Source organism: Hevea brasiliensis, unplaced genomic scaffold (assembly GCF_030052815.1).
Source record: "Hevea brasiliensis isolate MT/VB/25A 57/8 unplaced genomic scaffold, ASM3005281v1 Scaf1, whole genome shotgun sequence".
Classification (NCBI taxonomy): domain Eukaryota; kingdom Viridiplantae; phylum Streptophyta; class Magnoliopsida; order Malpighiales; family Euphorbiaceae; genus Hevea; species Hevea brasiliensis.
In genome coordinates this window covers 11,234,694-11,249,942 of record NW_026614585.1, presented here as the reverse complement: position 1 = coordinate 11,249,942, position 15,249 = coordinate 11,234,694, and positions in this window count along the sequence as shown.

Here is a 15,249-nt window from a genome sequence, read left to right as displayed (position 1 = left end):
ATTGACATAAATATTTAGTATGTTTTATTCAATTGGTTTTGATTTAATGAAAACATAATGGATCCGAATGACAATTATAGGCTATACAACAGAAAGTAATCATTTTTCAGTCTAAACATAAAGATGAATAATCTTAGGATACAGACGGGAAGATTAAAACTTGAGATCTCTTAACTCTCTTCACTTTAAATATATATAAAAAAAATTAATTAGGCTTTTAATTAGCAATTATTTTTTTTAATTAATTATTATTTATTTTTCTTTTATTTGTGAGCCAAGAAAAGGGAATCCCAGATAGATGCTTCATGCTTGGGCTAAAAACAAACCCTCTCGTCAACTTCAATCTCATATTTCACTATCTAAGCTTTGTTTCTTGCTTGTGATAGAAAATGTCCAAAGCACGAAGACAGTAGGCAGTAGCCAGTAGCCATTTTACCCTACAACTTACACAATATGAATGGCATTTATTATTATTATTATTATTATTATTATTATTATTTAAACATGATTTACAGAGAACTAAATATATAAATATATAAAATCTAAGTAAATAATATATATATATATATATATATATATATATATATATATATATATATATATATATATATATATATATATATTGTGCAGAATATATGTCTGTTTTTAATTTGTTCTTTCTTTATCTTTTGGCCGTCTTCATCAAGGAACTGCAAATACTATAAGAAAAAAACAAAATTAAAAATAAAAAAATCAGTTTCAAAACATTAAAAATTAATTTCTAATTAGAATTAAAAACCGATTTGAAACTAAAATAACTTATCTCAAATTAAAAAAGAAAAAAAAATCAACAAGAAATAACTTGTCCCAAATTCATAATGCTTATTTAGCATTTGATTTTTCTTTTTATTTTTATTATTTTCTTGGTATACATTTGATTTTATTTTTTTAATTAATTATTGTCGCAATAGATTTTGCGGTCGCCTGGACGATCACTCACCGAAGTGGGAAAAAGTGAGGAGTCGCCACCTTAGTTTTGAGGGAAACTAAAGAAAACCATTTGAGAAGTTAAATTAAAAATGAAACCACTTCAAAACAGAGATTCTAAGTTCGGGGTCCGTAAACGGGTGGGGAAGGTGTTAGGCACCCCACCTCGTCCCTCAACAAGGGTAAGTAGATTTAATTCTGCGTCCTTTATAAATTAGTTAGGAGGGCTTAGACGGCAATGTTAATCCTTTTGGTAAAAGGAATATTTGATTTTTCACTAAATTTGGATCACCCAGATACATAAGTAAATGAGACAACCTTAGTGAACGGGTGTGAGAATCGGATAAGAACTCTCCTCCGATCTCTTTTAAGTTGTTTATTAAAATTTTGAGGGGAGACCGGATAAGAACCCTCCTCCGATCTCTTTTAAGTTATTTATTAAAATTTTGAGGAGACGGATAAGAACCCTCCTCCGATCTCCTTTAGAGTTATTTATTAATGTTTTGAATTGAGACCAGGATAAGAACTCTCCTCCGATCCCTATTTAATGTTTATTAAAATTTTGAAGGGAGACAGGATAAGAACTCTCCTCCGATCTCTTTTACGTTTATTAAAATTTTGGATTGAGACAGGATAAGAACTCTCTTCCGATCTCTTTCAGTTAACAGAGCACGGAAGGGATTTCTCCGATCTCGGATTTTTAATTTCAACTACATGACATAAGAACCTAAAGCTAAGGATTACGGCTCTAAGATCTTTGGGGATAAGGCTTCGATACCTTTTGACTAGATAGGGAAAACTAGACTTGATTTACCGACCTTCCATGCGTTCATTTTACCGATATCTATTAATGACCGATCTACTCTGTTTCGTTTACTTTGGTCTTATTCCACTTTATGACATCTTTGTCGAATTGCTGTTTCACGTCGGCCTAATAGTTTGGCTATCTTCCTGACGTGTTATTCATGTTCTCTCTTTTAAAAGAGACCCCTAAGTTGCAGTTACCTACGTTTACCCAACCACTTACATACTACTAGGAGTTAGAAAACTTGCTTTCAAAAAAAGATGAAGATTAATAAAAATGAACTGATCACTAAATAGATGATTTGGGAGTGTCATTCTTTGGGGATCGTTTGTGCAAAAATAGTCTTGAAGAAAGTTGCAGATGTAAGAAGAACACAGGAAAATGCGGAAAGTAAATGCAGACACTCGATAAAACAGTGGTATGAGCTCTTACAAGAACATTCTTTGGGGATTGTTTGTGCAAAAGTAGAAAGTCACAGATGTGAGAAGAACAAAGAAAATGCGGAAAGTAAATGTAAACACTTAATAAAACAGTAGTATGAGCTCTTACCTGTAAGGAGCCAAATCTACTAAAATAACTATGGGGTGTCAAATAGTGATAAGGCAACGGATTGATTGGCCTGAGGGGTGGTGTTCCTCGTGAACTGGAGGGTGCTTAGCTAAAATGCGATCAGATCAAGATGAAAAGAACCGAGTGGAATGAAGTTGAGCTTGGACAATGAAAACAGAGATGGTAAAAGGCAGAAAGTGAGAGTGTGACCAGATAATGAACAAACTGGAAATGTAGAGTTCAAGTATTTAGAATCTTTTCAAGAAAAACACTTGAAAACTAGTTTCAAAAGTCTTTTGATTGACACTTCTAAGTAGCGAGTAGCAAACTAAATGAAATTTGAGTTCCTCTGCTATAATAATGACCTCTCTTGTCTATTTTTGCAGTCCCTTGAGCAGTTTTTATGCGGTATTTATAGGAATCGGGTGCTCTTCGTGAAGGGTCGATTTATTTGAGGGAGATGGAGGGTCGAGATTTGAAGGACATGATCGAAGGTTCAGAATTAAAGAGAATCAAAATGAATGGTTGAGATCACTCTTCATAATATTTGTCCTTTTCTTCTTTCCATCTGCGGGTCCCTAATGTCGGTGTGCGGAACGATCGGAGGGCTAAGAGCAATAGACGCGGGTATTGTCGTCTTCTCTCTTGTTCTACGGGTTCCGGGTTTGTCCTTACAAGTGGGTTCAACGGTGGAGATTGGGATGTACACGACTGTCATGAAATACCCTGGCACCTGTCAGCATTGCGGGTGATTCTTATGCGTGAGGTGTAGATCTCGTGCAACGCCTTAACTACCTCGGCTCACGATTCGACGGTTATTGGAATTTGTCTTATTCTTTTTGCCTACCGATCCCTCCTATTTCTGATCTCTTTCACATGTTCTTTCCGACCTTTCATGCTGGTCTCCCACCTTCCGATCTACTATTTCGATCTTTTCCCTTCTTGGTCAGTCCGGTCAAAGTATTAATTGTCCTCGATTCCCGGCGTTAAGCCGTTTTCGCTCAACAATAAATGCTCATTTTCCCCTATATATACTCCTGCCGTGAGAGACATTTCTTTCATTTGATTTTCCTCTCTTCCTTTCTTACTTTCCCTGTTCTAGCTGCTCCGGTGGAAGTTCTGGCTATAACTGTGGCTTTGATCTTTTTCCGATGGACTTCTTTACTCACCGATTGAAAATTTATGATCCCGGTGATCGAATGACCTTAACTGACGATGGTGAGAGGACTGGATTTGACCGATCTATATTGCGGACCTTGGTTGTACCGATCTCGAGTCGCTCAACTGAGTTCATTCGGTTTCTCATCACATTGAGTGTTCCGACAGCGGTTTTCCTCCACATTGGGTGTTCCGACAGCGGGTCGGTTTCGGGTGGTAACATCGGTGACGATGTCTCTCATCTTCATGGGAGTCATAGTCACCCCATCTGAGCTGCACATCTATCCGATGTCAACAGCCGGTCTCCTGGTCAAACACGTCTTTTGATTCAGCCACGAGACTAGGCTTTGACATAGGCCTTTTAGATAGGATGTTCCACCGGTCTCTAGAGATCGCCCAAATGATGTAATCCTAAAATGTAATCAGATCTCTAGAGATCGCCCAAATGATGTAGTTAGACCTTTATTGTAGTCCGATCCCTAGAGATCGCCCAAATGATGTATTTTATTTTCAATGCAATCCGATCTCTAGAGATCACAGAAATGATGTGATCCAATTTTAGTGTAATCCGATCCCTAGAGGTCGCCCAAATGATGTAATCCGATCTTTTGAAAATAAAGACTTTATTTTGTCGGTTATCATCTTATTATTTTTGCATTGATTATTTTCCGATCTCTAATGTGGTTATCCGATCTGGTTCTTTACCTGAATGACACTTAACTGATCCTTTATTCAAAATATTTAACTTATTATGCCGATCTCCAATTAACCGATCTCTGAACATTCGGATATTTGAGAGAAGTGTCAACAAATTGCCGAGTCCCACCAATCGATGCGCTGCCTAGAACCTCGCGAGCATTAAATGCTCGGACTAGTATAAATAGGGGTGGGAGGGTTAGCTAGTTGTTTTCTCATTCCATTTTCAATCCCCTACTCACAACTTCGAAGTTCTCTCGTTTTCTCAAGTTCTTCCGACGCCGATCAGACTCCGGTAAGGGCTTTGATCCTCTTTTTAGTTTAAATTCTTTATTTCTTTTGAAAATGAGCGGTGCCGAAGGTCGGAGAGCGGCGAGCCCTCCTTCCATTCAGTTCTCGTGGTCATCGTCTGATGAAGAAGAGGCAGTCGGGCCAAGCGTTCAACAAGAACCTCCCAGGGCCTCCACTCCAACTCGGGGCGGTCATACCATCAAGGCTCGCACCTTCTTCGGAGAGAGACTCTCCTATAGACGAGCTACCGTCGGTTCTTGAGAATCCGACCGCAATCGTTAGCCTAGAATATAACATTCGGCTGATTAAATGCGAGCTAATCAAGTGCCACGGCGATCTTCGTGTCGATCACTCCTTTGAAGAGAATGACATGGTTATGGTGTACGAGGAACAGTTAAAGGCCGGTCTGAGGTTCCCTCTAGACGACTTCTACAAGGAGGTCTTAAAACTTCACCGAGCGTGCATTGCTCAAATTCACCCCAACTCATGGCGGATCTTGGTAGCCTTCCGAGGTCTATGCCGAGCTAAGGGAATAACACCTACGGCTAAGGTGTTCGCCGAGTTGCACAGGCTAACTTCGCGAAAGGACGATGACCATCTGGTTCTTTCAGCGTGAAGCCTCATTGCGGGCTCTTTTCCGATCTGCCCTCGTCTCTCAAGAATTGGAAGAACCGTTTCTTCATCCTGAGGAGCAAAGATCCGAGCCGCTTTGAGGACTTCCCCCGCAGCTGGTGGTACCAGGGGCCCTTGCTTCCGAATCACATTACCCTGAGTCAGGAGGAAAGCTTAATAGTGATGGATCTGAAGAGTCAGGCCGCCACTCAAAAGTATTCTTGTTTGGATGCGGTGACTGCCGAGCTGCACCATTGGACTATTCAATTGCTCACCGGCCAAGACCGCGAACTTCCGCTCTCTGACCTCGGCATTGGTATTTTCTATATCTCAGTTCTCACGACCTTAGCGATCTCACTAACCTTTTCTTTGTGCAGGTATGGCGGGTGGTGAGGGTTCTAGGAAGCGGAAGAAGGAAAGAGAGATCTCTCGGAAAGTAAAGGAGATGAAGCGTTCGGAAATGCTTCGAACACCCGGTCATGAGCCTGGGGAGATACAAAGAGACCCGCCTCAACCTTCGGGTCCGCCGACCTCAGAAGCTGTCCGATCTCCTCCTAGAACGGAAGAGCAGCCTCCACCTCTCCCAATTGTTCCAAGCACAGAAAGGGGGCCTACTCAAGCTTCTGGGAGGACCTCCTCTCGTGGAACCCAAAAGTTAATGGAGTCTCTGAAGAATAACCGGACTGTTCGGGAGAACCCCGGTTTTGCCCAAGTCTTGGGGTCTTCCATCTTTCTTCGGGAGGATTGGGACAGGCTATTTTCGAGCAGCCTTGATGATATCTTGACTCACTCCATGAGTCTGAATGTGGAGTGCCTGGTGAATCAGACCATGGTTTGGGAAAAGGTCCAGCGTCTGGGTAAGGAGATCGGGAAGAAAAATCAGGACTTGGCTTCCCTCCGATCCCAACTCTCATCCGCTCGGGATTATATATCTCAAGTTGAGGGACGGGCAAAGTACTATGAAGACAAGCTGGCCGAACAGACTCGTGTCCTGGCTGAAAGGGATCGGGCTCTCGGAGAAGTCCAGCGCCAGTGCCAACGAGCGCCAGTCGCCCAACTCATCGAGGAGCTTAAGGAGAAAGACGAGGAGCTTAAGGCGAAGGATGAGGAGCTTAAGGAGAAAGACGAAGAGATGGTGACAGGGATAGCCGGAGCCTATGTGAATGCTCACAAGGACCTCTTGGCCGAACTCCAGAAGCGCTACCCTGAAGAGGACTTCTCCTGGATGGCCGACCTGGCTCCTGAGGGCGACGATGAGGACAGTGAGGAGGAAGCCGAGGGTGAGAGAGAGAGTGAGCATAATCTTGTACAAATTATGAAATGAAATGGAATGCCTCTTTGTTCAATGAATGGTTGTGATCGGAAAATTTTAAACCATTGTTTGTCTGAGTATTTGATTGTGTGAGCACAGCAAGACAAGAACTTAAATGCAATTATTAATCTAAGTATAAGAGATCGGAAAGCACCATAAGCATGAGATCGGTGGACTTGATTAAAATTGAAAATTTAACTTGAAAACTTAAGATCGGAACCCTCGTTAAACCGAACCAAAACCTTAGCTCTTAATCTTCCGAGAGATCGGCAATAAAACTGGTAAAAAAATCTAATGCTAGTTCACTTCATTTATCAACAGAGATCAGGGATATACCCGACGGGTCCGGAAATTCGGCAGCGGGTTTGAGAGATCGGTAAATGATTTGAGAGATCGGCAGGGCTTTAACGAATGTTAGGTCTTAGCATTGATTCAATTCCTTTTAAGGAGAGTTCGGAAATATGGTCATCTGGTAAAGAAAAATGAAGAGAAATCGGAAATGTCATTGGCTGGCCCAGGGAGACCTAGTGCTGGGGATCGGTTTCAAAGTCTTGTTGATTTTGGGGATCGGCCAAAATATGGTGTCGACAATTATGATATTATAATTTTTTTTTGTTTTTTTACAAGTACTGGCTAAACAGGTAATTAAGATTTACTACATTCATTTCTTTAGGAGTTGCTAAATGGGAAATCACATGGCCATGCTATGTTAGTAGACTTTCTAATAGACTGATGCTGAAAATAATTTCACCTTAACTTTAACTTAGCACTTGCTTATTAAAAAAAATAAAATAAAATTAATTAACTTAGCACTTAAGATAAATTTAGATGATGAAAGAGTGAAAATTTATCATAAATTTGTTGTTCAAGAACCACATTATTAAAGTGCATAAATTGAAGACAAATTTTAGATTTCATGAGTATTGAAAAAAAAAAATCAAGACACTAATATATAAATAAATAAATAAATCTTCACATATGATAATAACTAAAAATACATATTTAATGAAATTAGTAGCATATTAATGGGACAAGAGTTTTTCTGAAAAAATTCTTCAGAAAAAAAAGCATCCATCTATTGAAAAAACAAAACCACAATTTTAGGGTAAGAAATAGGCAGACAACTATATCCTTTGTTATAAAGGCATGTTTTGAATCAATTCAGAATTATCGGTTCTAATTCATCTAAAAGGGTGAATTGGAATCAGAATTAGAATTATGAATTCTTATGATTTAGCTTTTAGTCTAGTTCTGATTCTAGTTTAATCTAAATTCAAATTGAACGGTCTAATTTTTTTTTTTTTAAATTTAAATGAAAAAAAGCTGTTCGGCCGAAATCATATATTTTGATTTTAATTCAAATTTTAGTCTGATTTATTTACGATTTAAGTCAGATATGGATTTGATCAATTCTAGTGTCATTTCAATTCTAAATTGACCTTGAGCTAGGTCTAAATAGAAGAAATATGTACATATAAGTTGCGTGAACAGAAAATTCTTGAATTTTTATTTTTTTTATAATTCTTATCAATTGAGAACCATTGAAATTGGTTATAATAATTTTGGTTCCTCCATGCTTGATGATATAAAGTTGAAGAAAATTTTAGGTGAAATAATTTTGCAATGATCACAATAGTTATGTACTATATAAGCAAATATTTTGAACCAAAGCTTTGTTTCTTTTGGGAGAGCCATTAATGTTATGATTTCCACCAAGAAAAAAACCCTAAAGTTGGTGTTCATTCTTTGACAATTTGACTAAGATAGAGGCAGCTTTTAAGCCCACAAATAACTATTGGAACAAAAGGGAGATCATATTTGAGCCTATGGTTGTTAGTCAATGTGACAAATGATTGGGAACAACACCATTAAGGGATTTAAACTTGGTTAATTAATAGCTCTTTTTAGCTACTAATCAAGTATCTTCATAATTTTAACATTAGTTATTTTAATTACCATGGAGCTCTTATGCTATATGTTGGTGGAAAATTGTTGTTGTTATTATGAACTTTGATGAGTATCAAATCCACTCAATAGTTCCTCCATTAATTAAATTGAATCCAACCATTTTAAGTAACATTTAAATTAAATATATATATTCTCATTTAGATATTAATAAATATTACAATTTATAAAAAAAATTAAAAATTATATTATTAATAAAAACTATTATATAATTTATATATCAATTATTCTAGCCATTTCTATATATTACCATTTTGAAGTAATCTAATGATCATATAAGAAATTAATAATTTTTATATATATAATAAAACATCAGATTTTAATAAATGATAATGATGTCAATTACTAAAGAACAATATTTTCATATCAAAATAGTCAAAATTTGATGATTCTGATATGTAGGTATGATTGAATAATGCACACATATGTATCCTATTTTTGAAGAAAATAGACAACGAATAAATAAAACTAACAGTATGTATTTATTATCAAATATCTTGCATAGAACCATGAAGAAAACAAACTAAAATAGAAAAATAACAATAAATAGAAATTGAAAAAAAAATCAAAATTTAATCTAGAGGGACTATGCTTTCTCTATAAACCTCTTATTTTTTAATTTTTTTTAAATTTTTTCCTATTTTTTTCTTCTTTCATTCCTTTTATCCCTTTTTAAGGTGGTCATTTCATCAGCAACGATTCCTCCCTCTCTTTTCTTTTTTATTGTTTTATTTTTTTAATAAGTCTCATATTCATATCCGTTTAGAATATATTTTAGGTATATCTCTTCATATCTGTTATTATTAATAAATTTTAAGTGAATAAATTATCAGATATGTTTTTAAGTTTTTATAATATTTTCTCTTATTTAATAAAATTATTATATATTTTTGTTAATAAGATTTTTTTCTTAAAAGAGTGTTCTATGAGTGTAAATAGTTCCTTCAATATGTTTAAATTTAAAGAATATCTAATGAAGCTTGTAAAAAGATCAGTAAAAAAATTAAGCGTGTAATATGTTTATTGTTTAATCTACTTGCCAACACTATTGAATAATCTAAATTTTTTTATAAGTGATTAATTTAAGTTATATAAAAATATAATATATTAATTTGTATTTTTTATTATATTTTTAATTAATGAAAATTAAAAAAGAAAAGAAAAAAGTTTTAATAGTATTTCTTTGAATAACTTCTCTAAAATTTAAAATTTAAATTTTTATTTTTTATGCTAGAAAAACGAAGCATAGCAATAAGTTTTAAGCTTTAGCTCCAGGCTTTTCCGGTGGCATGTTTTTTTTTTTTTTGGTTAAACCTCACGTGATTTTATGATTCACAAAAGCTTTTACAATTTTATTTTTAGACAAAATTATTAATTTTTATTTAATTTTAATTAAAAATTTAAATTTGTGCAATAGTTTACAATTTTAAAAATCCACTATAATATATCACCAAGACACAAAGCTTAAGAAAGGAGGGTGGTGGGTAGCCTAACAAGTCCAAACATAGAAGAGGAGAAATGAAAAGCTGGTCCATGATTTCTAACCATCACACTCTTCAAATCCCATTTAGAGCCTTATATAATTAGGTTCTTCATTATTTAAGTCGTGCTCTTCAAACTTTTGACTCTATCATACAATGATAATAATAATAATAATAATAATAATAATAATAATAATAATAATAATAATAAGTTGTTACATTTCTTTACTCTACCATATGAGCATCTAGTTTTCAATTGATTAGAACACAATAAATATATAAAATTCTTAAGATGGATACAACTCCCCACATTTGAAGAAGACATTAAAAGTGAAATAATTTAAAATAATAAGAAAAAAAATTAAATAATTTCATGTACATTCAGTCTAAAACTAAATAAGTTTAAAATCAAATTTTGAGTTAAATAAGCCTTATATATTATAATTAAGGCTAAATAAATCATAATATAAAAAAATACTATTTGTTAATAATAAAATATTATTTTTTTCTTTTTTAATAATTAATTATTAAAATAATAATTTTAATATTAAATAATTTTATTATAATTTCTTTTTTTTAATTTTATTTTAATTAAAAATACTGAATAATTTCTAATATTTAAAATTAAGAAAAATAATAATTTATTAAATGAGAATTTATTTGACCTTAATTAGAAATTATGTCTTATTTTATCTAAAACTTAATTTTAAAATTATTTAACATTAATCGACTTTTTCCCAAAATAAAGAGAGTTATAATTGATTAAAATATCATTTTAACTAGCAACACTATAATAATAATAATAATAATTGTCACGACCCCACCTATGGGCCGGACCGGCACTAGGACCTGGGCCAGCCTAAAGCCCCCGAGGCCCGTAGTAAGCCTAACTGTTCATTTACCCAATGCTGAGGCCCATTTGGGCCCAATTTCAAGAAAACAAACGGACAGAGTCCGGCCATAAAATGGACTTACCAACGGGGAGTTTTTGACTCACCCGACCTGTAAACACAATAAACAATCCATTGGGGAGCTCAGCTCACCCTCCACATACTCATCAACATAATAATAAATGGGAGCTCAGCTCCCTCATCCAATCCATCAAAACAGACTTAAAATATTAAGTTTACAGGTCCAACATGATAATAATATTACAGACCAAATTCAAATAATTACTGCTAACACATGCAGAAATTCTAGGAGTAAATAAAATTACACAAATATCGATAAACAACCTGCGAAGTATAAAAGCGAGTTAACCTGAATAAAATATCCTCCTCGCTGTAAAAATTTTTGAACAGAGTGAGCGTTCGACTCGAGAGTAAAATATCAATTTTAACCATAATCTCTATAACTATCTAAAACTAATGCAACTGTGGAATGAAGTGCAACATCGAATAAATTCACATCATAGCATCGTAAAGGTAATTTGGAGCACTCACACACCTGTAGTATCAATCATAACATATGGGAGCCGATCCTATACTGACTCTCTTAAATCCAACACGGTGCCGTAATTACTCAAGCTCGGACTTCCACTTAATAACCAAATCGAGGGTCCCAGTAATTACTCAAGCCGTGACTACCCTCGAAGGATCGTCCCAGTAATTACTCAAGCCGTGACTACCCCGCCCTATCCATAGTCCACACCACATCACACGCATGCCAACGCACGCACACCGCCTCCAAATTACCACAACAACATCCATGGCACATCATGATTATGAATGCAACATAAATCGTGCCTAGAGTTTAACTACATAAATATATGCATATAAGTGATGCATGGGCATGCTTGAACATATAATAATATCGAAATTACAATTAAAATTAATATTCTACTCACGACTTGACGACAATCACCGTGGGCGGTGGGCGGAGGAAGAAGGTCATCGGCTCACGACAATTTTATTACAATCATTTAATAAATCGACTCAATACAAACAAAGAAAAAGACCAATACGTCCTAAGTCGTCGAAAATCGTGAGAATCTTCCTATACCTAGGACCTACCCAACTCGCAAAGGGCTCAAAACACACTTCTATATCCACAATCCATATATCCACAACTCAATCACATCACACACTCGTGGGCCCATCAAATCAATCATTCATCACAATATGTAAAATTTCAATTTAGTCCTTATAATTGATCATTTTTGCAAAAACTACTCAAATAAGCTCTAAAATTATAAAACTACTCGCCCACGGTCCTTAGAAATATTACTAAGCTATTGCAAAAGAATCGTAATTTTCTAAGCTACCAAATATTTTATGGATTTTTAATCCTATTTAAGCACTAGAAAATTACGAAAAAGCAAGTTTGGGTTTACCTTTGCGATTCCGACTTGAACAGCGCTGGGATGCACGACAATGGTGGGGTAGCCAAAACCTCGATCCAATTCGGAGACTTTTCCAGTGGTAGTGCATTGGCCGGAAATTCATAGATCCAGACAACTGTCGAATTCCGCGAATTGAGGATACCTACACGAAGCCCAATAATAATATATAAAAAATCAAGGGTGTTACATTCTTCCCCCCTTACAGAAAATTCGTCCTCAAATTTTACACAAGCGAGAATAAAGTACATGATTACACATTGAGCAGATAAAGGTACTTGCTACGCATGTCCGTTCGACTCCAGTGCACTCTTCCAGATGGCTCCTCCACAAAACCTTAACCATAGGGATCTGTTTTGATTTTAGCTGTCTCACTTGGTAGTCCACTATGGCTATAGGTTGCTCCTCAAATGTCAAGTTCTCCTTTAGTTCTATTACATCTGACTGTAGTACATGAGAAGGATCGGGAATGTATTTCCTGAGCATAGAGATGTGAAACACGGGATGAACGTGAGAAAGGTTGGGTGGTAGCTCCAGCCGGTGAGCAAGCTGCTCCAACTCTATCAGTAACCTCAAAAGGTCCAATATACCGAGTTGCCAACTTGCCCTTCTTTCCAAATCGTCTGACTCCCTTCATTGGAGAAATCTTCAGGAATACATAGTCACCATCGCAAACTCCACATCCCTCCGTCTGGGTGCGCATAACTCTTACGCCTCGAAAGCTGTTTTGATCGTTCCACTGATTAAAGGAACAATCTCTGAAGTGTACTGCACTAGGTCTACATCATGCACATACGCTTTCCCCATTTCAGTCCAAACAGAGGAGACCTATACTTTCTTCCATATAGTGCCTCATAGGGTGGCATCCCTATCTTTGGAGTGATAAGCTGTTGTTGTAGGCAAACTCCACCAAAGCTATTTGCTCATCCCATTGACCTCCAAAATCCAAAACACTCATGCGAAGCATGTCTTCGATGTTTGGATTGTCCTTTCAATTTGTCCCGTGCATCGAGGGTGGAAAGCCGTCTTGAAGTTCAGCGTGTGCCAAGTGCCTCTGCAATTTTCTCCAAAATCGAGAAGTGAGCGGGGCCCTCTGTCGGATATTATGGGCGGAACTCTATGCAATCGACTATTTCTCGAATGTAGAGCGGGGCGTCTTGTGCCTGAGAATATGTAGTCTTCACAGGCAAGAAGTGAGTGATTTGGTTAGGCGGTCTACAATTACCCATATCGAATCATATCCTCGCGTGGTACGAGGTAACCTGATCCACAAAATCCATAGAAATCATTTCCCACTTCCATTACGGGATAGGGAGCTCTTGCAACTTCACGGCGGTCTCGGTGTTCAAACTTCACCTTCGACAAGTCAAGCACTTGGACACAAAGTCTGCTATGCCTCTCTTCATGCCATTCCACCAATAGCTATCTCTCACATCATGGTACATCTTGGTGGAACACAGGTGGACAGCATGCAGTGTATAGTGTGCCTCTCGCATGATTTCATTCTGAGGTTGTCCACATTGGGCACACATATCCTAGAACCTTGCACTAGGCGCCATCATTGGCAAATCCAAACTCACCACCTTCACCTGCTTGTACTCTTTCTATGATCTTCATTAATTGTTGGTCTCTGTGTTGGGAAACTCTAACTCTATCTCGCAAGTCCGCCTCACCGAAAAATGAGCCAACAAGACCCCCTCATCGAAAGATCTAGGATTAAACCTTGATCCATCAACTCATGTACTTTACGAATCAACGGTCTCTTCTCTGTGAAATGTGCGCCAAAGCGCGGAAGATTTTACGCTTAAAGCATCTACTACTACATTGGCCTTCCTGTGGTGGTGCTGGATGGTGCAATCATAGTCTTCGAGCTCCATCCATCTCCTCTGTCTCAAGTTTAAATCCTACATTTGGAAGATGTACTTCAAACTCTTATAGTCGGTGTATATCCCGCACACTTCACCATACGGTAGTGTCTCCAGTTTTTAGTGCAAAGACTACATAGCTATTTCCAAATCATGGGTGGGATAGTTACGCTCATGCCTCTTGGTGCCTTGAAGCATAAGCCACTACTTTTCCATTCCGCATCAAAACACACCCTAGGCCAACTCAAGGCGTCCACGATTACACGGTGTATCCTTCACCGCTCATAGGTAGTGTTAACACGGGGCGTGGTTAGACACTCCTTATCCTCATCATTATAAGCGACTCTATCGAGCTCTCTTCACATCCTTTGGATCTTATCCACTTCCCTTTTCCTATTTTTGGTATTGTTGGTATCTTTTCAACTCTTTGTACTTATTCCTTAATTTTAGTCCTATCTCATCCTTATACCTTTTCCTTCAAAGATGTCTATCCCATCATCAACTTTAACTTTCTTTTTATTTCTTAGTCTTATCTTGATTACTAGTTTCATTACTTGAGAATTCTAACCCTATGATTTACTCCTACCAAAGACATTCTTCACCTTATGTAACACTTATAATTACTCATAGAGAATTTTTTTGTACCTCCTTTTTCCAACTTAACTATCGAACATTATCATTCCCTACCAGCCTTAGTAGGAAATTGATTATCTGGATGAATATGAGCCCCATAAACTATAAGTTCCATCCGAACTAACACTACTGTAGGAAATATGTGTCATGCCTTAATTCCAAACAAGATACTTCACGTGTTATTCTCCTTAATATAATCACATATACTACATATAGCTTTCTAAACTTCAACCTCAAATTATCCACCAGCAACAATTTCATCTATTGAAACTCATCCATAAATAGTACTTCCTCTAGCTCATAGTTTAAAACAGTGGCAAGCCTTGGTAGCTAACTCGTTTTGACTCCTGTCATTACTCTGTTCGTCCTTTCATACTTAATACTAGGTATGCACTTACTGTCATTCTCATATCAGAAATTATGTATGAATTTGTGCCTACCAAACTCTCAATAACTAGGTCTCCTTGACTCGGTTTACATTTCCTTATATAACCTTCTAGAACCAAAAGCACAAGCTAAACTTGAAAAGAAAGAAAATATCCTCTTATATTCAACTACACCCGATTGTCATATTATAA